At 46.0% G+C, this 23,626-nt stretch overlaps 1 protein-coding gene and 1 long non-coding RNA gene across 3 annotated transcripts in view; one reads left to right on the forward strand and one right to left on the reverse strand.

Annotated features, from left to right (window-relative positions):
* Nucleotides 1–23,626, reverse strand: part of LOC144489408 (uncharacterized) — a 27,525-nt gene continuing 3,899 nt past the window's right edge. Inside the window, exons 2-3 of the long non-coding RNA XR_013496971.1 lie at nt 19,049–19,128; nt 1–377 (exon numbers count right to left, since the gene is read on the reverse strand). This is a non-coding gene — a long non-coding RNA (uncharacterized LOC144489408). The remainder of the gene's footprint in view (nt 378–19,048; nt 19,129–23,626) is intronic.
* Nucleotides 23,500–23,626, forward strand: part of LOC144488206 (uncharacterized protein C4orf54 homolog) — a 42,519-nt gene continuing 42,392 nt past the window's right edge. For both annotated transcript variants that reach the window (XM_078206344.1, XM_078206271.1), the window contains exon 1: nt 23,500–23,600. The gene's annotated coding sequence lies outside the window, so the exon portion shown is untranslated. The remainder of the gene's footprint in view (nt 23,601–23,626) is intronic.

The raw sequence follows: 23,626 nt of genomic DNA on the forward strand, positions 1-23,626 counted from the left end.
TCTGACAAAATGCCTTTATTTCTTCTTTCAGATCTTCATAAAAGATATGCAACTCTCCTTTATTTGCATTAATTTTACATTGCATTCATAATACGCAGTTATAATTCTGTATTTACACGAGATGCAGTCAAAGCTTCAACCTGCAAAAACACGGTTAGTTGAGGCATCAAATTGTGAATTGAAGTAACATATAGAACAAAGAACATAGAACATTACAGTGCAGTACAGGCCCTTCGGCCCTCGATTGGGGTGATGTTGTGTCTCTGGGTTTTCCATTCCATCCATTCATGGCTCCCTGCTCCCGAGCCGTCTGTCTTTCGGGTGAGATGGTCAGTGTTGTGTCTGCCCTCTGGTAGTTGGGAAAGGTTTCCGTGACACTAATTTAAAGAGGAGTAGGAGTTATCCCTGGTGTCTGGGCCAATAACCTCTCCCTCGACTACAAGCATATTATCCGGCCACTATCTTGGGGGAGTTGGTGCACACAAACTGACTGCTGCATTACAACAGTGACCACACTTCAAAAAGTACCTCAAAGTACTTGGGGTCATACTGAGGTCATGAAAGGTGCTACAGAAATGCAGGTTCTTGCTTTCCCTACATAAAGGGGGAACTGATAAATACATCAACAAACAGTTTCAAGGGCACGTGAAATTGAATTGGACTATAACATAGCAAGGTGCATCTCAAAGAACAAAGAACAAAGAACAGTACTGCACAGGAAACAGGCCCTTCGGCCCTCCAAGCCTGTGCCGCTCCTTGGTCCAACTAGACCAATCATTTGTATCCCTCCATTCCCAGGCTGCTCATGTGACTATCCAGGTAAGTCTTAAACGATGTCAGCGTGCCTGCCTCCACCACCCTACTTGGCAGCGCATTCCAGGCCCCCACCACCCTCTGTGTAAAAAACGTCCCTCTGATATCTGAGTTATACTTCGCCCCTCTCAGCTTGGGCCCGTGACCCCTCGTGATCGTCACCTCCGACCTGGGAAAAAGCTTCCCACTGTTCACCCTATCTATACCCTTCATAATCTTGTACACCTCTATTAGATCTCCCCTCATTCTCCGTCTTTCCAAGGAGAACAACCCCAGTCTACCCAATCTCTCCTCATAGCTATGACCCTCCATACCAGGCAACATCCTGGTAAACCTTCTCTGCACTCTCTCTAACGCCTCCACGTCCTTCTGGTAGTGCGGCGACCAGAACTGGACGCAGTACTCCAAATGCGGCCTAACCAGCGTTCTGTACAGCTGCATCATCAGACTCCAGCTTTTATACTCTATACCCCGTCCTATAAAGGCAAGCATACCATATTCCTTCTTCATCACCTTCTCCACCTGTGTTGCCACCTTCAAGGATTTGTGGACTTGCACACCTAGGTCCCTCTGTGTTTTTATACTCCTGATGACTCTGCCATTTATTGTATAACTCCTCCCGACATTATTTCTTCCAAAATGCATCACTTCGCATTTATCACATCTCAGCTGTAATTAAATGAGAGTAAGAGTATCGAAACAACGTGTTTCTAAATCAGGTCCTAGAAGTTTAGGGTTAACACCATCCAAAATCTTGTGATGGATATTGTGGGCGTCACGGTGGCACAGTGGTTAGCACTGCTGCCTCACAGCGCCAGGGACCCGGGTTCGATTCCCGGCTTAGGTCACTGTCTGTGTGGAGTCTGCACATTGTCTGCGTGGGTTTCCTCCGGGTGCTCTGGTTTCTTGCAACAGTCCAAAGATGTGCGAGTTAGGTAGATTGGCCATGCTAAATTGCCCCTTCGTGTCAGGGGGATTAGCTAGGGTAAAATGCATGGGGTTATAGTGCTAGGACCTAGGTGGGTTGTGGTCGGTGCAGACTCAATGGGCTGAATGGCTTCTTTCTGCCCTGTGGGATTCCATATCTCGTTGCATTTAAAATTTTAGCCTAGCATTTTTAAATGAACCGTAAAATGACCCTTTTTGTTCTGTGGGGCTTTAAATTTAAACTCCATTTGTATTGCAGAGTGTAACATGATGGTGTTTTGTAGTAATCAAATGGTTAACTTGCTGCTGATTTATAATCCTTATCAATTCAACAGGAACACCTTACAATCTGCTGCTCTCAAAATCACTTTACTTTCAATGTTAGCACAACCTTTTACCCTTCTCAGTACCGATCAGCTGAGGGTCTGGCATTGGACATAGCGTTTTGCCAGCTGCATGCCACGCTAATTTGTATGCATGGCATTTGGAGATTGCGTGTCCTGCGAAAGACCCAGTCACATAGCTGGAGGGATTGTGATACTTTTTTGGAAGCTGGGCAGATAAGTTAACTGACGCTGAAAGTCCTTTGCAAACTTTTTTTTCAGCGGAACATTAGACTTGGTTGGAACTTTTTGGGAAGCTATTTGATAATCTGCAGCCTGGATTGTATCCTTGTATATTCGAATTACCAATCCTGTTTGGCTGGGAGTCTCCTGGAACTCACAACTCTGCTGCAAGTAAAACTTTAGAGAATAATTGTTGGGCATTAAAAATAATTGTGCATGACTTTGAATCATAGAATCCCTACAGTGCAGAAGGAGGCCATTCAGCCCATCGAGCCTGCACTGACAACAATCCCACCCAGGCCCTATCCCCATAACCCCATGCATTTACCCTAGCTAGTCCGCCTGACACTAAGGGCCAATTTAGCATGGCCAATCCACCTAACCTGCACATCATTGGACTGTGGGAGAAAACTAGAGCACCCGGAGGAAACCCATGCAGACACAGAGAGAACGTGCAAACTCCACACAAGACAATGACCCGAGGTCAGAATTGAACCCAGGTCACCAGAGCTGTGAGGCGGCGGTGCTAACCACTGTGCCACCGAGCTGCCCGATTTCCTTTGTGTTACATTCTCATCCTTTAGACTTAAAATCTGTTTGATCAACAGTCAAGAACCATCCAATCAGGTAACAAAAGAGAAAACGCTGGAAAATCTCAGCGGGTCTGGCAGCATCTGTAAGGAGAGAAAAGAGCTGACGTTTCGAGTCCAGATGACCCTATTTGCTGTCCAATTGGTTTCAAAAGGTGAGGCACCGCGGGGATGGGCATGTCGGGTGACCAATGGTGAAATTGGGGTGTGGGGCAGTTGGCAGGAGGTGTCATGTAATGAAATCAGAGTTGATAACGATACTATACAGCGGAACTGAGGACAGGCCCTTTCAGCATGTGCTCACAAAATGTGGCAAAGTACAATTAATATTGTTACAACCCATTGCCCTTATTTCTTGTTCAGTTGATTGTGTTTCATCCAAAAAGATGAAATGCAATGTATAAAAAACACTCTAAATGTGGCCACATGGATACCCCTGTTCTATTCTTTGCTTCAGCTTTGCTCTGTGCTGTAAATATAGCCTCAGCGTTGGGTCAGATTCTAAGTAAACACTGGAAAGAAGTCAGTGAGTCTGTCTAGCGGAGGGATTCCCAGTTAATTCCCTATTCAAAAGTCATGTTGGGCCCTTGGGTGCCCAGAAGCAGGAGGACACCAGGTCCTGATGATTTATCTCCCTGGCCCTGTCTAACTCCGTAAGAAGTCTCACAACACCAGGTTAAAGTCCAACAGGTTTATTTGGCAGCAAATACCAAATAAACCTGTTGGACTTTAACCTGGTGTTGTGAGACTTCTTACTGTGCCCACCCCAGTCCAACGCCGGCATCTCCACATCCTGTCTAACTCCACATTTACTCCCAGGATTAGGCTATTGAGTTGGACGATCAGCCATGATCGTGATGAGTGGCGGAGCAGGCTCGAAGGGCCGAATGGCCTCCTCTTGTTCCGATCTTCTATGTTTTACACCAGTGCACGGTAGAAATGACACTAGTATAAATACATTGCCAGACCAGTGGCTTTAGATGCAAGGTAGATTCCCACTGCCTTCTTTCATTCCCATTGTTTTCTCAAGGGGAATTTGGATCTTTTGCACATCTTCCAAACACTAAACTTTGGAATTCTCTCCCCAAACCTCTCCTTCCATCATTCCTCTTTCAAACCTTCCTCTCTGATCACATTTGTTGTCACCTATCCCAATATGCGGGCCTGTATGACATACTTTCCTTTGATAGTGCTCCCACAAAGTACCTTAGGACTTTTTTACTGTGTTAAGGGTTATTGATGTTGGAGTACACCACACATGAACTGTTAAAGGAGCAACAGCCCAGAATCTCCACTTTTAAAGAACAAAGAACAGTAAAGCACAGGAACAGGCCCTTCGGCCCTCCAAGCCTGCGCTGATCACATTGTCCTATCTAAACCAACTGCTTATATCCCTCTATTCCCCGTGTGTTCATATGCCTATCAACATAAGTCTTTAATGTGGCTAACGTATCTGTCTCAACCACCTCACTTGGCGGTGCATTCCAGGCCCCCACCCCCTCTGTGTAAGAAAACTCCCCCTGCACATCTCCACTGAACCTTTCCCCCCTTATTTTGAACTTGTGCCCCCTTGTAATTGTCATTTCTGCCCTGGGAAAAAGCTTCCAACTGTTAACCCTATCTATACCCCTCATAATTTTATAAATTTCTATCAGGTTGCCCCCTCAGCCTCCGTCTTTTCAGGGAGAATAATCCCAGTTTATTCAATCTCTCCTCATAGCTAATACCATCCATACCAGGCAACATCCTGGTAAACCTTTTCTGCACTCTCTCCAAAGTCTTCACATCCTTCTGATAGTGTGGTGACCAGAACTGAACACAGTATTCCAAATTTTAGTAAGCAATTGGCTGGTTGGGGCACTTCATCGGGTTAAATTAACAACAACTGTAAAAAGGTCACTGCTACACAGCTTGCAAATACAGCACAATGGTTTATTGCCCTGTGCTATCTTTAGTTACCCAGGGCTTAAAGTAAGATCTGATCCCAGCTTCACTCAGCATGTACTGGAAAGCAGTTGTATTGGCTTCAAGTCCGTGAGTGACATTCCCAATGGGATTCTGTTTAATGAACCCCACAGCTGACAGCTGTATCCCTGTAAACTGGTGTGCAATTTTCATACGGCAGGTATTAGTTTTCATTCTGCCCTGATTGGCACACTCCAGTGGGCAGTAACTCAAATAAAATTGTTCGCTGTCCAAGGAATCAGGAATTTCATGTCCCTGTGTTAAAACTTACAAGAGCATTAACTGATGTTAGGTAGCAGGTGCGTCTCACACAGGGAGACTTTCAAGTCTAGCTTCTTGGACAAAGCTCTCAGTTATACAAGGCAAATCAACAGATGTTGGCAACAAACGCAACTGTTTAGATATTAGCGCTGAGAATGATCATGTGAACATAGCTGTGTACAAAACAGAAAACAAAAACAATAGGATCACCAATCACTGGCCAAGGAAATGGTTTGAGTTAATCACTGAAAACCTTTGTAACCTATTGCGCAATGTGTAATATCATAGAATCCCGACAGTGCAGAAGGAGGCCATTCGGCCCATCAAGCATGCACCGACAACAATCCCACCCAGGCCCTACCCCCGCAACCTTACTAATCCTCCTGACACTAAGGGGCAATTTAGCACGGCCAATCCATATAACCCACACATCTTTGGACTTTGGACTGTGGGAGGAAACTTGAGCACCCGGAGGAAACCCACGCAGACACGAGGAGAACGTGCAGACTCCACACAGTCACCCAAGGCCAGAATTGAACTTGGGTCCCTGACGCTGTGAGGCAGCAGTGTTAACCATTGTGCCACCGTGCTGCATTTTGGTGGAGGAATAATCCTGCTTTCATCAGGAGACGTTGCTGCAACATTGGATTCTATTTGCTGTAATTTGTAGTGACTCCAATTAAATAGACTCTGTAGACTGTTTGCTACAGCGCATTGTTTAAATGCACTCTATTTAATGAATTATTGGACATTTTTGCTGGAAAATAGGCTGTTTGTTATTAGTCTTGCTGTAAGTCCGACCCAACTTCCATCTCATTGGTTGATACAATGGTTTTGTCAGCCTTCTGGCGGTAGGGTTTTCCAGTCCCAATGAAGTCAATGGATGTTTGAATGGATCACCGTTTCCCCAAGGCAGGTCAGAAAATCTTGTAATCATTCCAGCAAACGTCTCCTCCTTCATTTTTTTTCTATGTTTGGTAAAATAATGCTTCCCGACCCCATTGGCGCTTAAAAGGGGAAGGACAAGAACAGGTTTGCGCTTTCAATTTTTATTACGAATTAACGAGCGAATAAAATCCATTGCAGCAGGTCCGTAGATTAGTGCCATTTATATTCATTGGAGCTCATTTAGGAGTGCAAGTTAACACTTACCATAAGATTAGAACTCCACAATCAGCAAATACACTTGATCTAACACATGGAGAAAATGAAACACCCTCACCCACCCTCCCCCACTCACCCCAATGATGTAATGGTCAGTCAGGAGATTGTTTGGGGGGGGGGTTGTCCAGTCCATGTCTCCTTGCCAAGTCAAACATTAATCATCTGCCGCCTCTTTATTCTAGCCATGGAAAAGTGACAGTCACATCTGACAGGAAGACTAATGTCAGACCCAACCCCTGTCAACAGGAGACAACTGGAGGGCTACATTCTCTTACCCAGACTCTCTGACAGGCTGTGCGACTGCCACATTTAACACCAAACTCCCCATCCCCCTACCACCAAACAACTTTAAATAGATGCTAATTCATCCAAAGGTTTCATCAAGTTGTACTCCAAAATTTCCAAACTGTTTACCCAGACAACACTTTCCGTGCGCTCAGTTTCAGTTCCTATTTACACTGTGGCATTGAAACCATTTCTCACCAACAGAAAATACACAAACTATTTTTTGCGTTGCTCGTGAGTTTATTTTGAATGTATTTTGGGACAAAAATGTATGATGATGAAAGTGGCAGAAAATTACAGGTCATTGTTATTTATACAAGTTACTTTTATGCACAGATGCCATAGTAATTTCAGGCACAAAGTAAAGTTAAAGTTTATTTATTAGTGTCACAAGTAGGCTTACATTAACACTGCAATGAAGTTATGGTGAAAATCCCCTAGTCACCACACTCCTGTTCAGGTACACTGAGGGAGAATTTAGCACGGCCAATGCACCTAACCAGCACCTCTATCGGACTGTGGGAGGAACCCGGAGCACCCGGAGGAAACCCACGCAGACACGGGGAGAACGTGCAGACTCCACACAGACAGTGACCCAAGCCGGGAATCAAAGAACAAAGAACAAAGAACAGTACAGCACAGGAAACAGGCCCTTCGGCCCTCCAAGCCTGTGCCGCTCCTTGATCCAACTAGACCAATCGTTTGTATCCCTCCATTCCCAGGCTGCTCATGTGACTATCCAGGTAAGTCTTAAACGATGTCAGCATGCCTGCCTCCACCACCCTACTTGGCAGCGCATTCCAGGCCCCCACCACCCTCTGTGTAAAAAACATCCCTCTAATATCTGAGTTATACTTCGCCCCTCTCACCTTGAGCCCGTGACCCCTCGTGAACGTCACTTCTCATCTGGGAAAAAGCTTCCCACCGTTCACCCTATCTATCCCCTTCATAATCTTGTACACCTCTATTAGATCTCCCCTCATTCTCCGTCTTTCCAGGGAGAACAACCCCAGTTTACCCAATCTCTCCTCATAGCTAAGACCCTCCATACCAGGCAACATCCTGGTAAACCTTCTCTGCACTCTCTCTAAAGCCTCCACGTCCTTCTGGTAGTGCGGCGACCAGAACTGGACGCAGTATTCCAAATATGGCCTAACCAGCGTTCTATACAGCTGCAACATCAGACTCCAGCTTTTATACTCTATACCCCGTCCTATAAAGGCATCGAACCTGGATCTCTGGTGTTGTGAGGCAGCAGTGCTAACCACTGTGCCACCGTGCCACTCCACAGGGTAGATGTGTGGAGAAGCTGAAAGATCCAAAGGCTACTGGACAGGATGTGCTGTTTCTCGGTTAGCTTCACGGAAATGCCATTTCTCTGCCTACCTCAACATTGAAATGTGTGAAGTTGCCATATTTGTGTAGTTGATACGGACTAAATGTGTCACAAAAAAAGTTATGTCTTGGCCATTTCAGGCTAAGTACCTCTTTAACAAAAGTGTCAGTTATTATTCACTCAGAGGGTGGTGGGTGCGTGGAATCGGCTGTCGGTAGTGGTGGTGGAGGCGGATTCGATAGGGTCTTTTAAGAGACTTTTGGATAAGTTCATGGAAGTTAGTAAGATAGAGGGTTATAGGTAAGCCTAGTAGGTAGGGACATGTTTGGCGCAACTTGTGGGCGCCGAAAACGGGTGCGAAATCACGGTAAAGTCGGGCATCGGGCCTATACCGCTGGAGGGGGGGGGGGGGGGGGGGGGGTGCTCAGATGGATCTTTGGTTGGGGGCGGGGGGGGAGGATGGAGGGGGAGGATGGACTTGGGAGAGTCTTGCAAACTGAAAATAATGTAGCATCTTCTTTGTGCTGCCTAATTATCTATGGGAAAGGTAATTAAACTACAGTGTCCCAGTGAGCAATTAGTGACCTGTATAATACATTTATGATCTGTAACTGGATTGTTGATGTCCCTGTAGCCATGAGCCAGGTGCTCAAATGTTCAGAGTCATGTGGTGAACTTGGAAGAATTGTCCACGTGGTGGAACTTGGTTGGAAATAAGATTCAAGGAGATGACTAAATCTGGGAAATCAACCATAGTGAAAAGAAGTTTGTATTGGCAACTCTTCCCTCACATTCCATGGCAGATGTGCCCCTACTTATGAATGTGATTTGCATGGGCAACGTTGGGTGCAGCTAATCTGCCTCTGGAGCAGCCTTGGATCCTTTCTTTCATCTTGTTTTCATCTGAACATTGCACAGAATTAGAGGAATTCCCTTTGGAAGATAATGTCAAAATTATAATCGCAGGAACTAAAAACCTGACAGTCAAAAATTTGGGAAAATATTTCAAAATATGGATGGGGGATATACATTTTGAAATATTTTCCCAAATTTTTGGGATGTCCAGCAGCTGTGAAAGGTGCTATACAAATGCAAATCGGCCTGTTTTGTATCTATACAATAGTTTTCTTTTTAAAACTCTAATTTGAAAGCAACACCAACAGACTGAAGGTTCTCCACAGTACCCATGTCAGTGTCGCTTCAGACTAGTACCTTGAGATACAAGAAACAACCATCTTATTGACAAAGATCAGTAGAAAGCATCACTCCTTCGTTCAGATGCCTAACTAAACCACCAGAGAACAATAGCAAATCAAATAGCTTCAGCTACAGTCCTCCCAGCTGAAGCATCATCCTCCCAAAAGCATAGAAACATAGTAAATAGGAGCAAGAGTAGGCCATTCAGCCCTTCGAGCCTGCTCCGCCATTCAATAGGATCATGGCTGAACATCTATCTCAATGCCATACTCCCACTCTCTCCCCATACCCATTGACACCTTTAAAGCCTAGAAATCTATCCATTTCTTTCTTAAATATATTCAGCGACTTGGCCTCCATTGCAGGTTTACCACCCTCTGAGTGAAGAAGTTTCTCCTCATCTCAGTCCGAAGCGGCCTACCCATATCACGTCATCAAAATCTACAATGGTGACATAAAATATACCATTATAAAAAAACCCTAACATTTCTGTGCATTGTTTTTGACACATTTGGTTAATTCAGTGCTGGCAGAGTATTGAGATCACACCCAAATAACAATAACATTGACTGATTCTGACTTCACCATAAAGCAGAGAGACTATGAGGAGATTTGGTGGAAGTGTTTGAAATCATGATGGATGTAGATAGAGCAAATAAAGAGGAACTGTTTCCAACGTCTGAAGGCTCGACAACTAGAGGAACAGATTAATGATTGTTGGCAAAAGAACCAGGGGTGACATGAGGAAAAACATTTTTACACAATGGATGGTTAGGATTTGGAATGTGCTACCTGATGGGGTGATGGATATAGATTCAGCATGAACTTGCAAAAGAGAATTGGAGAAAAACTTGAAGGGGGAAAGTTCAGGGAAATTGGGAAAGGAGAGGGGTGTGGGACTAACTGGATTTCTCTTTGAAAGAACGAGTGTAGACTCGATGAGCTGAATGGCCTCTTGATCACAGTACTATGGTATGATTCTATAAGATGTAGCTACTATATCACCCAGTATGGTGTCAACAGGTGACAGGGAGAGGGGGAGGGCGCTTGTAACGTTTGTTTGTTTGGCCACCTATCAACAGTAAGAATGTAAATAGCGGAACATACAGAGAAGCAGCTCATTGTGCAGGGTTAGAAACTGGATGTATGGGCTGCAGCTGCAGGCCCAAAGTTTCTGTCACTAATCAAAGAATCATTAATGTTGATGAAAAAGAACCGGAGCAGAGACCTATAGGCTAAGCTTCAGTTTTAGCACCAGTTACTCGCACTGTTGTCTCTCAGTCCCACTCCAAAATCCTGAGTAGAGAGACTGTGGCTGACGTCCAGTGCAGGGCTGAGGGAGTGCAACACTGTTGAAAGTGTCGTCTTTTGAATGAGACATTTATCTGAGGCAAGTGGGTGTAAAGGATCCCCTGACAATGCGCTATTGTCAAGTTGGCAGATGACACAAAAGTTGGTGGGAAGGGAAGTGGTGAGCATGATACAAAGGGCAGAATTTTCTCTTCCCTCCCACCATGGGAATCGAAGCGGGTGGGACAGGAACATGCAAAGGTCCGTTGACCTCGGGCGGGATTTTCCAGACTTGGGGTGAGCGCGGCTGGAAAATCCCACCCAAAGAATACACAGGGATATAAACAAGTGAATGGACAGAAACTTGGCAAATGGAATATAATGTACAAAGAACAAAGAACAAAGAAAATTACAGCACAGGAACAGGCCCTTCGGCCCTCCAAGCTTGCACCGACCATGCTACTCAACTGAACTCAAACCCCCTGCCCTTCCGGGGACCATATCCCTCCATTCCCATCCTATTCATGTATTTGTCAAGACGCCACTTAAAAGTCACTACCGTATCTGCTTCCACTACCTCCCTCGGCAACGAGTTCCAGGCACCCACTACTCACTGTGTAAAAAATCTGCCTCGTACATCTCCTTTAAACATTGCCCCTCACACCTTAAACCTGTGCCCTCTAGTAATTGACCCTGGGAAAAAGCTGACTATCCACTTTGTCCATGACCCTCATAATCTTGCAGACTTCTATCAGGTCGCCCCTCAACCTCCACCGTTCCAATGAGAACACAAAAAATGTGAAGTTGTGCACTTTGGTCAGAAAAGTAAAGGAGCTGAATATTATTTAAATGAAGAAAATCTACAGAAAGCAGGGAGGTATTTGAGGCTCCGAATGCTCGCATGCAAGTTCAGCAGGTGATAGGGAAGGCAATGGAATGCTGGCCTTTATTTCAAAGGGAATGGAGAATAAAAATAGGGATTTCTTGCTCAAACTATACAAAGTGTTAGTTAGATCACACCTGGAACACTGTGAACAGTTTTGGTCCCCATACCTAAGGAAAGATATTCTGGCATTGGAGGCAGTCCAGAGAAGGTTCACTCGGTCAATTCTGGCTATGGAGGGATTTTTTTAATGAGGAAAGGTTGAGTAGGTTGGGCCTGTACTCATTGGAGTTTAGAAGATGAGAGGTGATCTTATTGAGACATTTCGGATTCTCAAGGGGCTTGACAAGTTACATGCTGAGAGGTTGTTTCCTCTTGTGGGAGAGTCTAGGACCAGAGGGCATCATCTCAGAGTAAGGAGGTCACCCATTGAAGACAGAGATGAAGAGGAATTTCTTCTCTCAAAAGGGAGTGAATTTTGGAATTATTTACCGCAGGGAGCTGTCGAGGCTGGGTCATTGAGTATGTTCAAGGCTGAGATTGACAGATATTTAATCAGTAAGGGAATCGAGAGTTATGGGGATAAGGCAGGAAAGGGGAGTTGAGGATTATCGCAACAGATCAGTCATGATCTCACTGAATGGCGGAGCAAATTCGACGGGCTGAATGGCCTACATCTGCTCCTATGCCATATGGTCTTATGGCACTATAATGAAAGCAGGGGACCTTTCTACAGTGTCCGCATCACTAAAGCCGGTGACCTGGTGATTCTTGTGGTTTGTGGGTGCTTGCTTGGTTTGGCTTCCATGCTTCCTGCATCACAAAACCTCCAAAATACTTCAATGGCTGTTTATTGGTTTGGAATATCCTATTTCAGGACAGGTACTATACAAAGGCAAATTGTTTAACTTCCCGCAGCAGATAGCGATGGAACAATTTATGTGCTGTAAGCTGTATGTTCAGTTGGAAACTGAGAAGGATAAAAGAAAAGTCATCATGTGTGTTCCAAGGACCTTGATGAAATTCCTGGCATCCCGAATGTTGACATGATTGAAGCCGCTCCTGTTATTGTAGGCATCTACATTCTCTGCAGGTTTACACATGGATGTTTGGCTGGAGTTGATGGAACTCAGCACTGAGGAAGCAAACAGTGTTAAAGAATTCCATCTGGAAAGATTGGAGCAGCTGAGATATTTCTACTCAGGGCAGAGAAGGTTAAGGGATGATTTAAGAATGTTCAAAAGTACAAATGGTTTTGATCGGGTAAATAAGAATCAATTAGTTTCTGTGGCAGAAGGGCTGGTAACCAGGGGGCAGAGATTTAAGGTAACTGGTCAGAGAGTCTGAAGTGAGATGAAGAAAATGCCTTTTTAACGCAGTGAGTTGTTATGATCTTACGTACACTGTCTGAAAGGGTGGGGGGAGCGGATCGAAGACTAACACTCACGAGAATTGTCTGAATACACAAAGGAGTGAACATTTCCACGGCTGAAGGAAAGAGCAGGGGGAGTGAGACTAATTGGCTGGCCCTTTCAAAGAGCCAGCATGGGCACAATGGGCCGAATGGCCTCCTTCTCTGTTGCGTCATTCCATGATTCCATGAGCAACGTGGTGACAATTTCACAAAGTGTCTTTGGGAAACAATGGCTAACTGCTGACTGAAAACAAAAGTGCCCATAATCCGAGCACAGGAATGGGCTGGGGGACACGTTACTCTGGTTTGGAATCGCTCTGGATCAGAATGTGCTAAACCATTTTATGCTTTTCCAAACGGGACATTCCTGAACAGATTGCTGTCTCCTCACTGCACTGGCACAGGTTGAGAATATAACACTATATGAACGAATGGCCATCGATAAGGTCAATTGATGCTGTACACACAACTGTCAAAGTGACATAGAATTTGCAACACAGAAACAAAGCATTATGCTCACGGGACTCCGCCAGGTCATGCTTCACATGAACCTCCTCCCACTCTGCTCTACCAGTGTTCACCTGTATTCCTTTTCTTCCCTCATGCACTTATCCAGCTTACACTTAAAGGCACCTATGCTCTTTACTTCAATAGTCCCTGTGGGAGCAAGTCCCACATTCTCCCCATTCTCTGTGGGAGCAACTCCCACATTCTCCCCACTCCATGTGGGAGCGAGTCCCACATTCTCCCCACTCCCTATGGGAGCGAGTCCCACATTCTTCCCACTCCCTGTGGGAGCGAGTCCCACATTCTCCCCACTCCCTGTGGGAGCGAGTCCCACATTCTCCCCACTCCCTGTGGGAGCGAGTCCCACATTCTCCCCACTCCATGTGGGAGCAATTCCCACATTCTCCCCAGTTCCTGTGGGAGCGAGTCCCACATTCTCCCCACTCCCTGTGGCAGCGAGTCCCACATTCTCCCCACTCCCTGTGGGAGCGAGTCCCACACTCTCCCCACTCCATGTGGGAGCGAGTCCCACATTCTCCCCACTCCCTGTGGGAGCGAGTCCCACATTCTCCCCACTCCCTGTGGGAGCGAGTCCCACATTCTCCCCACTCCCTGTGGGAGCAAGTCCCATATTCTCCCCACTCTCTGTGGGAGCGAGCCCCACATTCTCCCCACTCCCTGTGGGAGCGAGTCCCACATTCTCCCCACTCCCTGTGGGAGCGAGCTCTACTTTCCCTCCGCTCTCTGGGTAAAGAGGTTTCTCCTGAATTTCTTCGTGAATTTATTGGTGACTCTCTTCTATTTAGCATTCCCGGTTTTGAACTTCCCACAAGGTCTATCATCTACCCTCCTTCATAATCCTTCATAATTTTAAAAACTTCTCTTTAAAGTTGACCTCCCAGACTTCTCTTTTCAAATGAAAGGATTCTCCGACTGACCAGACTTCCCTGATCACTGTAACTTCTCACATCTGCCACCATTCTTGTTCATTTGTTTTTTGCACCTTCACATTCTCGGTGATGGTGGCGCCTTGTGGTAATGTCCCTTTCAGAGGAGATATGAATTCAAATCAAACCACAGCAACTGCTGGAATTGTTAAATTCAGTTAATACAATCTGGAATTGAAAGCTAGTCTCGGTAACGGTGACCATGAAACTAGCATCGCAAACCCCATCCGGTTCACTAAAGCTGTTCTCACCTGGTCTGGCCTATACGTGATCTCAGATCCACAGCAAGATGATTAACTCTGAACTACACCACTCAGTTCAAGGGCAAGGGTTGGTAGGGCGTTGGGGAGAGTTACAGAACAAAGAGATCGAGGGGTACATGTTCATAGCTCCTTGAAAGTGGAGTCACAGGTGGACAGGGTGGTGAAGAAGGCTTTCGGCATGCTTGGTTTCATCAGTCAGAACGTTGAATACAGGAGTTGGGACGTCTTGTTGAAGTTGTACAAGACATTGGTAAGGCCACACTTGGAATACTGTGTGCAATTCTGGTCACCCTATTATAGAAGGGATATTATTAAACTAGAAAGAGTGCAGAAAAGATTTACTAGGATGGTACCGGGACTTGATGGATTGAGTTATAAGGAGAGGCTGAATAGGCTGGGACTTTTTTCTCTGGAGCGTAGGAGGCTGAGGGGTGACCTTATAGAGGTCTATAAAATAATGAGGGGCATAGACAAGGTAGAAAGTCAATATCGTTTCCCAAAGGTAGGGGAGTCTAAAACTAGAGGGCATAAGTTTAAAGTGAGAGGGGAGAGCTACAAAAGTGTCCAGAGGGGCAATTTTTTCACACAGAGGGTGGTGAGTGTCTGGAACAAGCTGCCAGAGGTAGTAGTAGAGGTCGGTACAATTTTATCTTTTAAAAAGCGTTTAGATAGTTACATGGGTACAATGGGAATAGAGGGATATGGGCCAAACAAGGGCAATTGGGATTAGCTTAGGGGTTTTAAAAAGAAATAAGGGCAGCATGGACAAGTTGGGCCGAAGGGCCTGTTTCCATGCTGTAAACCTCTATGACTCTATGACTCTAATTAGAATAATTATAAGTTATTGGACCAAGGCTGTAGAATATCCCAATCTAATCACATGTTCCAAAATTGTCATGAAGTTAAAGTTTATTTAATAGTCACAAGGCTTACATTAACACTGCAATGAAGTTTACTGTGAAATTCCCCTGGTCGCCACAGGCCAGTGCCTGTTCAGGAGAATGCATCTAACCAGCACGTCTTTCAGAATGTGGGAGGAAACTGGAGCACCCGGAGGAAACCCACACAGACACAGGGAGAATGTGCAAACTCCGCACAGACAGTGACTCAAGCTGGGAATCGAACCCGGGTCCTCGGTGCTATGAAGCAGCAGTGCTAACCACTGTGCTACTGTGCCCCCTCTCCTAAGAGCAATGAGCAGGAATAGGCCACCTGGCCTCTCGAGCCTGTTCTGCCATTCAATAAGATCATGGCTGATCTTTTCGCGGACTCAGCTCCGCTTATCCGCTACCATAACCCTTAATTCCTTTACTGTTCAAAAATGTATCTATCCTTACCTTAAAAACATTCAATGAGGTAGCCTCAACTGCTTCACTGGGCAGGGAATTCCACAGATTCACAACCCTTTGTGTGAAGATGTTTCCCCTCAACTCAGTCCTAATACAGATAGGAAATATACAGTAAATGGCAGAACCCTTAAGAGTATTGATAGGCAAAGGGATCTGGGTGTACAGGTACACAGGTCACTGAAAGTGGCAATGCAGGTAGAGAAGGTAGTCAAGAAGGCATACGGCATGCTTGCCTTCATCAGCCGGGGTATTGAGTTTAAAAATTGGCAAGTCATGTTGCAGCTTTATAGAACCTTAGTTAGTCCGCACTTGGAATATAGTGTTCAATTCTGGTTGCCATACTACCAGAAAGATGTGGAGGCTTTGGAGAGGGTACAGAAAAGATTTACCAGGATGTTGCCTGGTATGGAGGGCATTAGCTATGAGGAGAAGTTGGAGAAACTTTGAACGATGGAAGTTGAGGGGCAATCTGATAGAAGTCTACAAGATTATAAGAGGCATGGACAGAGTGGATAGTCAGAAGCTTTTTCCCAGGGTGGAAGAGTCAATTACCTGGGGGCCACAGGTTTAAGGTGCGAGGGGCAAAGTTTAAAGGTGATGTACGAGGCAGATTTTTTACACAGAGAGTGGTGGGTGCCTGGAACTCGTTGCCGGGGGAGGTAGTGGAAGCGGATACGTTAGTGACTTTTAAGGGGCGTCTTGACAAATACATGAATAGGATGGGAATAGAGGGATATGGTCCCCGGAAGGGTAGGGGGTTTAGTTCAGTCGGGCAGCATGGTCGGTGCAGGCTTGGAGGGCCGAAGGGCCTGTTCCTGTGCTGTAATTTTCTTTGTTCTTTGTCAATCTGCTTCCCCTTATTTTGAGGTAATTTCTTGAGCTGACTTTTATACAACCTTGCAATGATCCTTTAATGGAATCAATAGCTTTAAATCCATCCAAAAGATGGCACCTCCAACAATGCAGCACTCCAACAGTACTGCACTGCGGTGTCAGGTTCAAGTCTCATGAATGGGACATGAACCCAAAAACCCTCTGATACAGAAGTGAGCATATAAACCATCAAACCACGGAAGCACTGTGATTATTTTGAGGAGAAGGCAGTATGAGACTCAGAGTGTGGGTGGGTGAACTGGAGTAGGTGCCATTGTTTGGTATTATGTTCCAGATATGTTATTTCTTGCTAAATTGACGTAGGGTTCAGATGACCCTCCTTCACCTTATGAGCCAATGCTGTACTTACTGTACATGGATTGTTCGATATCTTACTCATCAGCAAATTGTGCTTTGATGGAGTCAGTCATTTATCAGATGTTAACATATATCATTTTAAGACAGCTATGTAACATAATAGTGTGCTATTAATGTACTCCCATGAATCTATCTCAAACAAGAACTTCCCATGCAAATTTTATTACCGTGAAGCACTTCCTAGAGTTCAAAACGATTCCTACCAAAATCAAACTGTTGCCTGCAAAATCCAACACGTAACAGAAGAAAGCAATGAGTGGGTCATAATTTGCTGTCACAGAGTATTTAAGAGCATCAGCTGTTGATTAGTCTTGCCCCTACATGTTTAGGTTTTTAGCTGTGCGGGTTGGTCTCTTGCAAGGAGGTGGGGGGAACCGCCTTTGTGGCTCCCCTGGGCCCATGAGAGGCATCCCCCCCACCCCCCCCTCCACCCACAAGGTCAACCTCACCCCTTTAACCCTCTTCATTCTGGAGTAGGTGTCAGCTGTGGCTCGGTGTGTAGCACTCTCACCTCGGAGGTTGCGGATTCAAGTCTCAATCTGGAGATTTGATTTAGATTTATTTTTGTCACATGTCTCGGTATACAGTGAAAAGTGCAGTTTCTTGCGCGATATACAGACAAAGCATACCATAGAGAAGGAAAGGAGAGAGTGCAGAATGGGAGCACAATATGTGGGCTAAGGCTCCCACTGCAGTTCAGTATTGCGAAGTGCTGAACTGTAAGAGGTGCAGTTTTCTGGACAAGATTTGAACTTGAAGATCCAGGTGGACATAAAGGACCTATGTCACTTTATGAAGAAGTGCAGGGGAGTGTCCTGACTCACGACTTATCCATTAACCAGCATTTAAAATAACTGTTGCTGTTTGTGGGAGCTTGCTGTAAAAAATAGCGGCTTCCATTCTTACATTCAAACAAATGCTTCAAAACTACTTCATTGTCTGTAAAGCACTTTGTGACGTCCTGAGGTTGTGAAAGGCAGAGTCTAAACAGCAATTTTCTTCAATTCATTCATGGGACATGGGCGTCACTGGCTGGCCAGCATTTATTGCCCATCCCGAGTTGCCCTTGAACTGTGTGGCTTGCTCAGCCACTTCAGGGGGCAGTTGAGAGTCAACCACATTGTTGTGGCGCTGGAGACACATGTAGACCAGACTGGGTAAGGATGGCAGATTTCCTACCCTAAAGGACATTAGTGAACCAGATAGAGTTTTTCCAACAATTGACAATGGTTTCATGGTCATCAATAGATTCTTAATTCCAGATTTTTTTTATTGAATTCAAATTCCCCCAGCTGCCGTGGTGGGATTTGAACACAGGACCCCAGAATATTAGTTGAGTTTCTGGATTAATAGGCCATCACCTTCCCTGAAGAAATCCTTCCTTTGCGCCATATTTATAAATAACACTGCCGCATTAGCCATTTCATTAGGGTTTTGACTACAAATACAGATAAAGATAGGCAGTGGATATCATATTGTCTGTTTGTGCTTGTCCTGTAATACGTGAGCAGCGCTAGAACACGTGTAACTCAGTGTAAATTTCATACAGACAGCATAACATTAAAGGCAATAACCAGAATCAGCCCCTCACACGTGTGAATGATTAGGTTGGGAAAGTATGGATGGAATGATTTGAGTCTTATTTTGCCAGATGTTTGTTACATGTCACCCTGCTGTAGTCAGATTAACCTCCTTTCAGCAGCTACTGACACTGTTGTGGGATCTTTTAAAGATTTGGTTTCAATATATTATGGCAACTTTGGTTTTGATGTTTGGATGCCTGCAATCTCCAGTGATTTCCTCTGTTTCTATGTGACAGAATCATAGAATGGTTATGTGGGGGCTAATTGGCCTGGTTGGGTAAATGGCTACAGTGTGCTTCAGAATAACGGCAACAGCGTGGATTCACTTCCCGCTCCGGATGAGATAGACACCTGACTGAGGTAGAAACCTGATCAAGGTACATACCTACCTGAGGTTGACACCTGCCTGAGGGAGGCACATACCTGAGGTAGACACCTGATCGAGGTACATACCTACCTGAGCTGCCTGAGGAAGATATCTACCACCTCACCCTGCCCAGGACAGAAGAAAGCAATCGCAAAATGGCAAGCAAGCAGCTGAGGATGAAGAAAGAGCAGAGAATTAGCCAAGGAGCTGCCTCCAGACAGAATGAAAAATGGTTACAGCACAGAATGTGGCCATTCCGCCCATCATACTGGTGCTGGTTCTCTGCAAGAGCAATTTAGCTAGTGACCCCTTCCCTGTTTTTATCCCTGCATCTTTTTAAATGGCTCTCCTCCGCTAATTTACCCAAGCTTTGATTGAATTTGCCTCCATTACACCCACGGAGATGTTAGAAATTGTAAGGGGGGGGGGGAGGGGGGGTAGCGGATCTGTGTCGGTGATCCCACCCAGCGCTTAATCAGCCATTTCTTTGGTGAATTTTACATCAAGGACATGGGATTGCTGGATGCACCGGGTTTGCTGGACAAATACAAAATGGTTAAACCCAACGGGGCATTTGTTGTTGTGTATGTTCTATTTCCATGTCATTATATATTGGGATACAGTGAGGGCAGTCACAGTGACTGGCTGCTACTGGGGAGAGTCGACATGTCGTTCCATGTTTAAAACACACCTGTCGTTAGCTATGTGGCCGCCCCATCACCCCCGCTAGCAAAAAGAGATACTGCAATCCACATCCAGATACTGAGCGAGGGGGCACAGAGCAAGTGAGGCTCAGGTTTCTCCCTCTCTCATATCTACTGCTCCTTATTTTTAATGTGGTATGGTGATTATTCGTCTGCAGATGTATCCATTGCTATTCAGGGTGAAGGAAGCTGATTCCTCCTAAACCGCGGGTCTGGCTTATTCCAGTCCCTCAGACAGACACATTCTCGTCATCGGATAGGATACTGGTTTCTATAAAACAGACCCCCACGCCTCATCAAATAAATTCTAATTTAAGCAATCTAGATAATGCATAACCTAGATAATTTCACAGTGACTTCATTGCAGTGTTAATGTAAGCCTACTTGTGACTAATAAATAAACTTTAACATTTAACTTTAATTTTATAATGCTGTACTTACTGCTGTAAATACATCATCTGATGCCTAAATAATTCATATTGAATGATATAGACTTTCACAGCCCCATGTCCTTCAGTAGCTGGAGAGACTGTGCATATTTGGACAATAATTCGATTAACATTTTGTCTTTTGAGCACGGGCACATTGAGTTACTGTCTCTTGGATAAATTGGATGATAGGTGGGATGGCTTTAGTGAATGTCACATCCACACATTCAGCATCACTTTCACTCCAAAGCCAATGTCATGGTATGGTTATAATACAAAACATCTGTTGTATATGAAGATTGCTGTTTTTATGCAGACTGGACAACGTGAGCATTATCATGGATTTATTGACTATTTAGTCTACCTTCCATTGTTATGGGTTCGAGTCCCGCCAGAGACTTCAGCACAATAATTCTGGGCTGACACTCCAATGCAATGATGTGGAGATGCCGGCGTTGGACTGGGGTGAACACAGTAAGAACTTAAACAACACCAGGTTAAAGTCCAACAGGTTTATTTGGTAGCAAATGCCACTAGCTTTCGGAGCGCTGCCCCTTCGTCAGGTGGAGTGGAGAAATGCTCACAAACAGGGCATACAGAGACACAAACTCAATTTACAGAATAATGATTGGAATGCAGTCTGCACCACCTGACGAAGGGGCAGCGCTCCGAAAGCTAATGGCATTTGCTACCAAATAAACCTGTTGGACTTTAACCTGGTGTTGTTAAACTTCTTACTCCAATGCAACACTGAGGGAGTGCTTGCAATGTCAGAGGGTCAGTACTGAGGGAGTGCCGCACTGTCAGAGGGTCAGTACTGAGGGAGTGCTGCACTGTCAGAAGGTCAGTACTGAGGGGGTGCCGCACTGTCAGAGGGTCAGTACTGAGGGAGTGCTGCAATGTCAGAGGGTCAGTACTGAGGGAGTGCTGCACTGTCAGAAGGTCAGTACTGAGGGGGTGCCGCACTGTCAGAGGGTCAGTACTGAGGGAGTGCTGCAATGTCAGAGGGTCAGTACTGAGGGACTGCTGCACTGTCAGAAGGTCAGTACTGAGGGGGTGCCGCACTGTCAGAGGGTCAGTACTGAGGGAGTGCTGCAATGTCAGAGGGTCAGTACTGAGGGAGTGCTGCACTGTCAGAAGGTCAGTACTGAGGGGGTGCCGCACTGTCAGAGGGTCAGTACTGAGGGAGTGCTGCACTGTCAGAGGGTCAGTACTGAGGGGGTGCCGCACTGTCAGAGGGTCAGTACTGAGGGAGTGCCGCATTGTCAGAGGGTCAGTACTGAGGGAGTGCTGCACTGTCAGAGGGTCAGCACTGGGAAGTGCTGCACTATCTGAGGGTCAGCACTGGGGAGTGCTGCACTGTCAGAGGGTCAGTACCAAAAGGCGTTTGATAAGGTTCCCTCACAAAAGGTTGCTGAAGAAGATTGGGTCACACGGAGTTGGGGGTAGGGTGTTAGCGTGGATTGGGGATTGGCTATCCGACAGGAAACAGAGAGTCGGAATAAATGAGTGCTTTTCTGGTTGGCAGATGGTAACTAGTGGCGTGCCGCAGGGATCGGTACTGGGGCCTCAGCTATTTGCCATTTATGTAGACGATCTGGAGGAGGGGACTGAGTGTAGGGTAACAAAGTTTGCAGATGACACAAGGATAAGTGGAAAAGTGAATCGTGTGGAGGGCGTAGAAGGTCTGCAGAGAGATTTGGACAGGCTGAGTGAGTGGGCGAGGATCTGGCAGATGGAGTATAACGTTGACAAATGCGAGGTTATTCACTTTGGAGGAAATAATAGCAAATTGGATTATTATCTAAATGGAAAAAAATTACAACATGCTACTGTGCAAAGGGACCTGGGGGTCCTTGTGCATGAGACGGAAAAACCCAGTCTGTAGGTGCAACACGTGATCAAGAAGGCAAATGGGATGTTGGCCTATATCGCAAGGGGGATAGAATATAAAAGCAGAGATGCCTTGCTGCATCTGTACAGGGCATTGGTGAGGCCGCAGCTGGAATACTGTGTGCAGTATTGGTCCCCTTATTTGCGGAAGGATATATTGGCCTTGGAGGGAGTGCAGAGAAGGTTCACCAGGTTGACACCAGAGATGAGGGGAGTTGGTTACGAGGAGAGACTGAGCAGATTGGGTTTGTACTCATTGGAATTTAGAAGGCTGAGGGAGGATCTTATAGAGACCTATAAGATAATGAAGGGGCTGGATAGGGTAGGGGTGGAGAGATTCTTTCCACTTAGAAAGGAAGCTAGAACTAGAGGGCACAGCCTCAAAATAAAGGGGGATCAGTTTAGGACAGAGTTGAGGAGGAACCTCTTCTCTCAGAGGGTAGTGAATCTCTGGAATTCTCTGCCCACTGAAGTGTGGAGGCTACCTCGTTGAATATGTTTAAATCACGGATAGATGGATTCCTGATCGGTAAGGGAATTAGGGGTTATAGGGATCAGGCGGGTAAGTGGAACTGATCCACTTCAGATCAGCCATGATCTTATTGAATGGCGGGGCAGGCTTGAGGGGCTAGATGGCCTACTCCTGCTCCTATTTCTTATGTTCTTATGTCAGTACTGAGGGATTGCCGCACTGTCAGATGGTCAGTACTGAGGGAGTGCTGCACTGTCAGAGGGTCAGTACTGAGGGAGTGCTGCATTGTCAGAGGGTCAGTACTGAGGGAGTGCCGCACTGTCAGAGGGTCAGTACTGAGGGAGTGCCGCACTGTCAGAGGGCCAGTATTGAGGGAGTGCCGCACTGTCAGAGGGTCAGTACTGAGGGAGTGCCGCACTGTCAGAGGGTCAGTACTGAGGGAGTGCCGCACTGTCAGAGGGTCAGTACTGAGGGAGTGCCGCACTGTCAGAGGGTCAGTACTGAGGGAGTGCCGCACTGTCAGAGGGTCAGTACTGAGGGGGTGCCGCACTGTCAGAGGGCCAGTACTGAGGGAGTGCCGCACTGTCAGAGGGTCAGTACTGAGGGAGTGCCGCACTGTCAGAGGATCAGTACTGAGGGGGTGCCACACTGTCAGAGGGTCAGTACTGAGGGGGTGCCGCACTGTCAGAGGGTCAGTACTGAGGGGGTGCCGCACTGTCAGAGGGCCAGTACTGAGGGAGTTCCACGCTGTTGTATTTCATTAGCAAGTGCTTTGGGGCCGCTGATGTTGTGTAAGATACAAGTCTGTCCTTTCCACAGTAAACCGAAACAAACTCTGCCAGGGGTGTGGGACTGAGAGCAATAAACAGCATCAGACACCAAACTCCATCCCCGATTTCCGTTTCCCGTTACCTCTGTCCCACCCTTCTTATTGTCAGAATGAGCGAATGTAATGGTCAGTTTAAAATAGGACTTTATTCAATCGGCATAACTGACGCATAGTCTATGAATAGTTTCCAGTTCTGACTCAGGGATCGTCTTCAATGGGCCGCTGCTAACAAAGAGCTCGCCAAACTCCAGATGCAGCTTACCTTCCGCCCGCTGCTGCCTTCTCAACCCACGGAAAAGCAGTCGCCACCAGCACTGTGAGTTTCCCCCCTCCCACCCATCC

Source organism: Mustelus asterias, chromosome 1, assembly GCF_964213995.1.
Source record: "Mustelus asterias chromosome 1, sMusAst1.hap1.1, whole genome shotgun sequence".
NCBI lineage: Eukaryota > Metazoa > Chordata > Chondrichthyes > Carcharhiniformes > Triakidae > Mustelus > Mustelus asterias.